Raw genomic sequence first — 8,812 nt, forward strand, 5'->3', positions numbered from 1 at the left:
GAACGGACCATTCGGGTCTTTATTTACCGTCATCTACTATGTTACCTGTTCTTAATTTTCAGGGAGGTGGAGAGATGTGACAAATTTGCTATTATCCCTTAAACCAACCTCCAACACACTTTTTCTAACCATGTGACAGCTGGTGTAAGCACACTGCCAAAAATAACCCAAAATACAACAAATTGTAAAGAAGGGGCAATGAATGAAAGAATGCTGATGGAAATATTTAATTATGGCACTATTCTTTGGCTCACCATTGAGTATCATGGCATTTGGTCCATGGTGTCTATGACTTTAAGCACCTGGCAGAAGCAGGAGGCCTTATCATAAGATAATTAAATTCAATGATAGCTAATACAAGGTCAAATATTTTATAATAACTTCTGCTGTGAAAAGCAGGATTCTTGTTTAAGATGTCCAATATGATTAATTTCAACCAACCAAGTCAACAATTAGGTATTTATTATTAATTAATTACTGGGAATCCGTTGAACAGCAACCATAATCACACTTAACCTAGCTCTCATTCAGATAAAAGGCGCTAGGAGTATGTAGGGCATACAAAATTCATCACCGTTCCCGTCCCCGCGGATAACCGCAGGAAATAATCCCATATCATTTTCTAGTATCTATTTCAATCTCAGTCCTTCTTCAAAGCATTCTTCAAAGCAAAGCTTGTGGGTCAGTGGTTGTGGCCATTCATACTCTGATTCTTCCCTCTCTCCTTAAAGAATGACATGAAGATGGTTTCCCGCGGTTATCCGCGGGGACGGGAACAGTGATGAATTTTGTCACCGTGTCATTCTCTAATACTAATGACTTTCCAGGCAGATGCTTTAACCTGGATTATTTCACCAACAATATATAAATAAAACCTTATGGCTCCTTCGGACCGGAATCGATAATGACTTTCCAGGCAGATGCTTTAACCTGGATTGTTTCACCAACAATACATAAATAAAACCTCCTTCGGACCGGAATCGAACCAGTGACCTAAGGATGTCAGTGCTATGAACAGCCTCTACAGTCCTCCGCTCTACCAACTGAGCTACCAAAGGAGACAAGCAGAGGGTGTTGGCCTTTTCTTTTGTGGAAATAGTAAATCTTTACTTGTTAATCTTTTTAAGTTTCATTAGTTGAGCCCCTATGTTTTCAGTTTGGGGAATAAGATCGGGCATCTGTCATTACTTAGAATGTATAGGGGTGCAAAGGTACTTCCAAGCAAGGAAGCTTTTGATTTTTTTTTATTATTTAAAAAAAAAAAAATTTATAAGGTTTTAGCGTGCACTTTTGTAGAACACCATTTCTGAGAGAGGATGATTTTGTCTACCTGACAGGCACGCACAGAACCACCCAATTTGCCAGCAGACGTCGTTCCGTAGCGGATTTGGGAACCAGAAGCCACTGTTGTCCTATACCTTGCCAAAGGAAACCCGGGCGGGTGGCGCTGGTTTATGACGCAAGGCGTCCTGCTACTAAACAATAATAGCCACACACGCACCCATTGGCTAAACTCTGAAACAGAAAGCAGAGGGAAAAGGTTATTCATGCTGCTACGTCTCCTTCGGTAGCTCAGTTGGTAGAGCGGAGGACTGTAGAGCTGTATGCGTTGCTGATATCCTTAGGTCACTGGTTCGATTCCGGTCCGAAGGAGCCGCAAATTTTTACTTACTATTAGGTAGAATAGTTAAAACAACCTCCTGGAAATTCATCGATCAGTGTGATACACACCTATTTTTGTGAATAAGCGAGTGAGAACTGGGAAATGTAAATATGACTGCTGTTCACCGAGAATTCTCAACAATATATAATGCATTTGAAACAGTGTTGAACTTAATCATTTTAAAGTTCTTAGAAATGCAATTTCTTTAACAGGCTCATACTTTTCACACCAGGCATTGTTAGAAAATTTGTTTTCTTGATTATTGCCACTTGCTGCACCCGATTCTCTTAAAAAACATATTAGATTAGTGCTATGACACTGAGTCAGGGTTGTGTGACAAGCGCTATTTCCCGATTCATTAGCCTGCCCTGTCGTTCATTGCTACTGCAATCCCTGGGAGTAACTTTCAGCCTTTATTTTTGGCAATGTGCTTGCACTTCTGCACTTACATACAAGTCACCATTGTGTTTTTTGAAAGCGGGGTAGTGGAGCGAAGTCTTCTTATTATTTGAACAATGGTTAAAAAATAGTCACTACCTTACCAATAGCTGCAGCTAAGGTACTGTCGAGCGTTTGGTGATCTAACAGGGGAAGAGAGTTTATCTGATAAGGTATTGGCCAGCGTTTGTTTGGTGATCTAATAAGGGGAAGATCTCTTATCTGTTTAGATTTTTCTTTACAGTAATAAACTATATTTAATTAAAAAAAAAAAAAAAACAACTAAACGAGTCCTTCGGACCGGAATCGAACCAGTGACCTAAGGATATCAGCACTGAAGATTACCTCTACAGTCCTCCGCTCTACCAACTGAGCTACCGAAGGAACGCTAAAAGCATTTTATTGGCTGCTGTCCCAATTTTCGCCCTCCCCTGATGATGATGCAATATGCAAGAATGTAGCAGAAGCAGAGCTGTCTTGTGACCAGATTAGACGTACTTTGAAATCGAAGCTAGAAAAGTGACGTCTGTGCTCCCCAGTGGGTTGATCTTTTAATTTACAGCATTTGCTACTCCTGCTGGTACATTCTGCTCTGAGTAGGTCGTCAAGCTTATCAAAAAGGAGTTGAGTTAGGCTTGGTATTATAGGGTAGTGTTTCTCAAATTCTTCAAGCCAAGTAACCCCTAAGCATAACAAATACCAGCCCAGTCCCAGCTCAAGCTCCGCCCCTGAACCCAACTCCATACTAATTGTAATGCAGTTTCTTCCATCCATTTGTAATATACACACAATCTTATCAATAAATAATGGTAACCACAAATTTTTTTTTTAAACCCACAAAGCACACTGTATGCAGAGAAAATATTCGGGGGGGGGGGTTTCAAACAGGTCAAGGCAGATGACTTTAAAATAGGCAATCAGTAATAACTATGAACAAATATAGAGCAAAATATAAACAGCAGATATAAATTCACAAAACTGACACATTTTAATCACTAAATTGAAAATAAAATTATTTTTCCTACCTTTGTTGTCTGGTGATTTCATGAGCATTTCCAATATTTCTTTCTTTCTGACTCCTGCACACTTTCTCTCCTCTGGACCCCATTCCCTTCCCCAACCAACATCTCTCTCTGTCCTTCCATGAGTCCAACTTTTCTTCTTCTCTCCTCCACCCCTATTGGCAATATGTCTCCCTCTCTCTCTCATTGTCCATCTGTCTTGAGAGATCCAGGCATCTCTCCCACCCCCTCTACTGCTCCATGCCCATTTCTCCTTCTATCACCCCTCTCCAGCACAATGCCACATTTCTCCATCACTATGTCCAACATTCCTTCCCCTTGCATCCTCTTCAATCTGCCCTCTCCACCACCCTATCCAACATTTCTCCCTCTCATCTTTCTATTCCCTCATGCATCTCTACCTCACTCCTCTCTCTCTCTGCCTAATTTTCCTTTCTTCCTTTCCCCAGGTGCACCATCTTTCACTCGCACACTCATGCACATCAATTCTCCCTTTCTATTCCCTCCCTTCTGTGTTGAGTTGCTGCCCCCTCCCCCTCCTTGCCTTTCAGCTCTGTTCCAAAATTAAGTTGCAGGCTGGAGATCCCTGCATGCCCTGCCCCGCCCACCTGTACTTCTCCCCTCCCCCGAAGCCGACCCGTCCATAGAAGCTAGGCAGCTATTGGCTGGCCCGGAACCTTCTCTTCAACATCAGAATTGGCGTCAGGGGGAAGGCTTGTGGGCCGGCCGCATGAAGCATGTGAATCACTGCTTGCGCCAGTGGCCTGTCCCTGTGCAGAGTTGCTGATGGGGGGGAGGGATGGAGCTTGCTGGCTCCGGTGAGGTGGCAAGGTCAACTTTGGGGGTGGGAGGTGGTGCAGGGAGGGATCCCCAGTGGCAGCTTCAGCAGGGGGTCAGGCAAGGATCCGCAGTGGGAGGCTGGGAGAAATCACTGGCAGCGGCCAGACCACATACCCCCAAGGGTACGCATACCGCATATTGAGAAACACTGTTATAGGGCACACTATCCATTAAGCTACACAGTGTCAAAATTTTTGGCTACTTTTTTTCAACATATCTGAGCTTGCATCAACCATTTGGAATTTTATTTTATTATAAACAGTTCCTCTTCTTTCCTAGATGTTTAAGGCAGGTCATCCTATAAATCTCAAGTCCACCTCCTCTCTTGGCTTTTTATATGGAAAAGATGGCAATATGAGCAGTGGAATAATAAGGGGTGGGCTAACATGTCCCAACTGAAAGGGCAGCATAACACCTTTATGGCTTAAAGGGCCAACTAGGGTTATCATATGGCTCCAGATAAAGGAGAATGGATTGAGACATCCGAGTTTTAGTTCCATTGCTTTCAATGAATGTCTCCATCCTCCTTGCTTCAATTGTTTTTAGTGGATGTAAAACCCGGGTATCTCAATCCATCCTCTTTTTTTTTTTTTTTTTAGCCTATGGTAACCCTAGGAATAGGAAGGGAGAAATGTGGGACCTGAGAGAGGGTGAGATGCTGGATCAGCAAGGGGAGGGGAAGGAGGGAGAGAGAGATGCTGGATCAATGGGGGAGAGACAGGACAAGAGAAAATGCAGGATTTGCTGTGGAAGGGGAAAGAAGGGAGGGAAAAGAGGGGGAGAGATTGTGGCCTCAGGGTGGAGTGTGTATGAGGAAGGAAAGAGAAAGGGATAGAGACTCAGAGAAGAGATTCTGACAATTCAGGGAGACTAGGAACAGAGACATAGAGGGGCAATGCTAGAAAAGGTTTTGAGTGGGGACTCAGAGAGAAAGATGCTGGACAGGACAAGATAGGGATATAGAGGAGAGATGCTGTATTTAGGAAGAGGATAGAGACACAGGACAGTTGCTGAATATTGAGGGGAGGATTCTGACAATTCAGGGAGACTAGGAACAGAGACATAGAGGGGCAATGCTAGAAAAGGTTTTGAGTGGGGACTCAGAGAGAAAGATGCTGGACAGGACAAGATAGGGATATAGAGGAGAGATGCTGTATTTAGGAAGAGGATAGAGACACAGGACAGTTGCTGAATATTGAGGGGAAGATAGGGACAGTGACTTAGAAAAGGGAGAAATAAAGATTAGAGCTGTACTATTCAACCAAATATGAATAATGAAAAATATTATTTGGCAAAATAGAAATACCGAATATGAATAATGGGCATTCAGCTTTAACAAAACAAATAATAAAAGAAGCAAGGTGAAATAAAAAAATCCAGTGTTTATTTCAGTAAGAATTAGCACAGTAGAGTCCCAAATTATTTGTATTAAAATTTAAATCACTATTTGGCCGAATATGAATAATATATTTGGGACTAAATTGAATCAAATCAAATAAGAATATTTGATACAGCCCTAATATACTGTAGATAACAGTCGCCTTCAAAATACAATATAAAGCAGTAATGATTTGCCATCAATTTTTGTATGGTAGCATACCAAAATTGTTTAAAAATAATATGCTTAGCTATACACCATACAGATCACTACGTTCTGAGAATTTAGCTCCGCTGAAGACGAAAGTTAACCCAAGGCTTGTTGAAACTGGCAAAATGACTTTATTCTGTGCAGGAGTTAAAATATGGAACACCCTTTCAGGACAAATATGAAACTAGTGAAAAGGGCATGTTTAGAAAATTACTCAAGACGCAATTATTTGTAAATGCCTTTTTTAGCCAATAATTTTCCTCTCTGCACAGTTTATGAATTATTCATGATTTTCATTATATAAGCTATGGTATTAGTTTGTAGATATGATTTCTGATGATTGTTTGTGTGTCTGTTTTATTATGTTTTTACAAAATTATGTATGTAAATTATGTAAACCATTTAGGTTTAAACGGTATAGAAATTTTAAAAATAAATAAAGAAATACAGGGGGCAATACTAGAAAAGGAATGGAATAGGGACACAGAGGAGAAGATGTTGGACAGGGCAAGATAGGCACACTGAGAGGGCAAATGATAAACATGAGAGGATAAGGACAGGGTATTTTCTTGAACATTCTTAGTAACCCCCCTTTTTCTAAGTTGGGGTAGAATTTTCCTTTCTTGGTTATGATAATGTCAATGAAAATAGGAGTTTAAATAGTTAAATGCCTCTATAAAATTAAGGGTGTTATCCCTTATTGATTACTAAATTTTATGTTACTATGTAATATAATTCTTTCTCCTCAATGATGTGGGCTTGATGGGATTTCTGATTTTCTAAGACTGATTTAAGTTGTATTAAGAAAATAATATTTCTATATTTTTTGTGTACATTCCCATATCCTGTATACTTGTTTGGATACATTAATAAATTTCAATTAAAAAAAAAGAGAGGATAAGGACAGGGACACAGAGGTAAGATACTGAACAGAATGGATAGTAATGCAAAGCAAAGATGGATGGTGGACATGGAGAGAGAAGAAATGTCAAATGGACAGAAGACCTTGGAAAGAGAGAGAAAAAGAAGAAAAACAGAAAAGAGACACTTGGACCAAATCAGATGGAAAAATACAATGCTCAGACATCAAAGGTAGAAAAGAGTATTGTATCTGGAATTTATTATTTGGAATATGTCAGTTTTTGGAAATGCAAATGTTTCTCTGTTATTGATGTGCGGAAGGGATGGTATCAGGACTGCAGAATTCAAACACAAATAGGAATGGAGGTGTGGTAGAAGGGGTGAACGAACATATGGATAAAGGTGAGCCAGTTGATATTGTGTTTTGGGATTTCAAAAAGCATTTGACAAAATACCTCATGAAAGAATTCTGAGGAAATTAGAATGTCATGAGATAAGAGGTAATGTCCTATTATGGATTAAGAACTGATTGAAAGATAGAAAACAAATAATAGGGTTAAATGCTCAATATTCTTAATGGAGAAAGATAAATAGTAGGGTTCCCCAGGGGTCTGAGCTGGGACCGCTGCTTTTTAACATATTTATCAATGATCTAGAGCAGTGTCTCTCAAATTTTTTCAAGCCGGGGCACACTGAAGGTAGTGGCCATGGCTCGAGGCACCCGGAAGTGCACAGACATCACCATGATGACATCATGCGCATGCATGACATCATCATGTCGACATCCACGCATGCGCAGAGGCCCTCCAGATAGGCCCTGAAATGCCAGTAGGGCGTGCCAGCAAGGAAGTCTAACAAATATCAAATGAGTACCCCAACCACAGATCACCCAAGCTCTTCCCCAGATCCCGCCCCCTTTACTAATTGTAATGTAATTTTTTTCATTCATTTTTCATATACACACAATATACACAGCAGATCTAAATTCTCAAAACTGACACATTTCTATCACAATATTGAAAATAAAATCATTTTCCCTACCTTTGTTGTGTGGTGACTTTATTTTTCTGTGCTTTTAACTATGTTTCCAGTGCCTTCTTATCCACTAACTGTTTTCTCTCCTTCTTCACTTTCTGCCTTGCATCCATCTTTTGCATTAACTTAACATTCAATTTTTCTGCTTTCTTCTCAAAATCTACTTTTCATCTCTCTCTCTTTCTCTCCTTCCCTCACCGTTTCCATGGTCTGACATCTCTCTCCTTCCCCCCCCCCCCCCAGTAGTCCGACATCTCTCTTCTTCCCTTCCTCCTACCAATGGTCCAACATATCTCTCCTTCCTTTCCCCCTTCCCAGTCTGGCATCTCTCTCTACTACTACCGCTACTATTATTATTTCTATTGCATTACCAGACTCCCCTCCTTCCCTTCTATTCCCTGGTCTGGTATCTCTCCCTTCATTTAGTCACCTCTCCTCCTCCCCCCCCCCCCGTGTAACATTTTTCTCTCTCTTCCTCCTTTCTGCCCCCTGCAGTCCATCTCCCTTCTCTTCCTCCTATCTGGCCCCGCTCCCAGTCCAACATTTCTCCCTCCTTTCCACCAGTCCAACATTTCTTTCTCTCATCCTTCTTTATGCTTCTTATCCTCCAGTCCTCCTTCCCTCCCCTAACCAACATTTCTCTCTCTCTCCCTCCATAAGTCCAACTTTTCAATCTCTGCCCTGCTCCTCCTTCCCCCCGAGTGTGACATTTCTCCTTCCCTCCTTTCTGTCCTCCCCATCCATCTCACCCTCTCCATGAGTCCAACCCTTTCTGCCTCCTGCACACTTTTTCTCTCTCTCCTTGCCTCTTCCCTCGACTGACATCCTTTCTTCCCACTCCCCAACCTATGTTCTTTCCCCATGCATCATTTCTCCCTCTCCTCCACCCCATGTCCATTTCTCCCTCTCTCATCACTCTTACGCCTCCTGTAACAATTTTCCTTCGTTCCCTCCCCCACAACCGCACTCATAGCTAATATGCTCTCTCCCCATCCACCATCTCACCCTCCCCTCCAGTGTATAGCATCTTTCCTTTCCCTCCCCTTCTGCCAGGTCCAGCAGCACCTCTTCTCCCTTCCCTTTCCATGCCCCCTGTCCAGCAGAACCTCTTCCTCTCCCCATGTCCAGCAGTACCCCTTCTCCTTTCCATCCTCTACCTTCCCCCTGTCCAGCAATACCCTTTCTCTCTTCGCTTTCTCTCCTCCCTTATCCAGCAGTACTTCTCCCATCTCTAACAGCAGCTCACTGTGTGCTTTTTAACTTGGTCACACAGCTACCGCTAGGATTAATTTAGACGCGGTTTCATCCAGAAGTCATGGGGCCTTTGCTAGGCCAGCCTGTTTCGATGATGCCGGCCGGCCTAGC

At 41.9% G+C, this 8,812-nt stretch overlaps 3 non-coding genes across 3 annotated transcripts; 1 reads left to right on the forward strand and 2 right to left on the reverse strand.

The window, feature by feature from the left end:
• Positions 1-965: 965 nt before the first annotated feature.
• On the reverse strand, positions 966-1,058 carry TRNAY-GUA. Its single transcript has 2 exons — positions 1,022-1,058; positions 966-1,001 (listed from the first exon to the last, which is right to left on the reverse strand). It is a non-coding gene; the product is annotated as a tRNA-Tyr (tRNA).
• Positions 1,059-1,561: 503 nt separating this feature from the next.
• On the forward strand, positions 1,562-1,653 carry TRNAY-GUA. Its single transcript is given in 2 exon segments — positions 1,562-1,598; positions 1,618-1,653. It is a non-coding gene; the product is annotated as a tRNA-Tyr (tRNA).
• Positions 1,654-2,392: 739 nt separating this feature from the next.
• TRNAY-GUA lies at positions 2,393-2,485 on the reverse strand. Its single transcript has 2 exons — positions 2,449-2,485; positions 2,393-2,428 (listed from the first exon to the last, which is right to left on the reverse strand). It is a non-coding gene; the product is annotated as a tRNA-Tyr (tRNA).
• Positions 2,486-8,812: the final 6,327 nt, after the last annotated feature.

This window comes from Geotrypetes seraphini, chromosome 1 (genome assembly GCF_902459505.1).
Source record: "Geotrypetes seraphini chromosome 1, aGeoSer1.1, whole genome shotgun sequence".
NCBI lineage: Eukaryota > Metazoa > Chordata > Amphibia > Gymnophiona > Dermophiidae > Geotrypetes > Geotrypetes seraphini.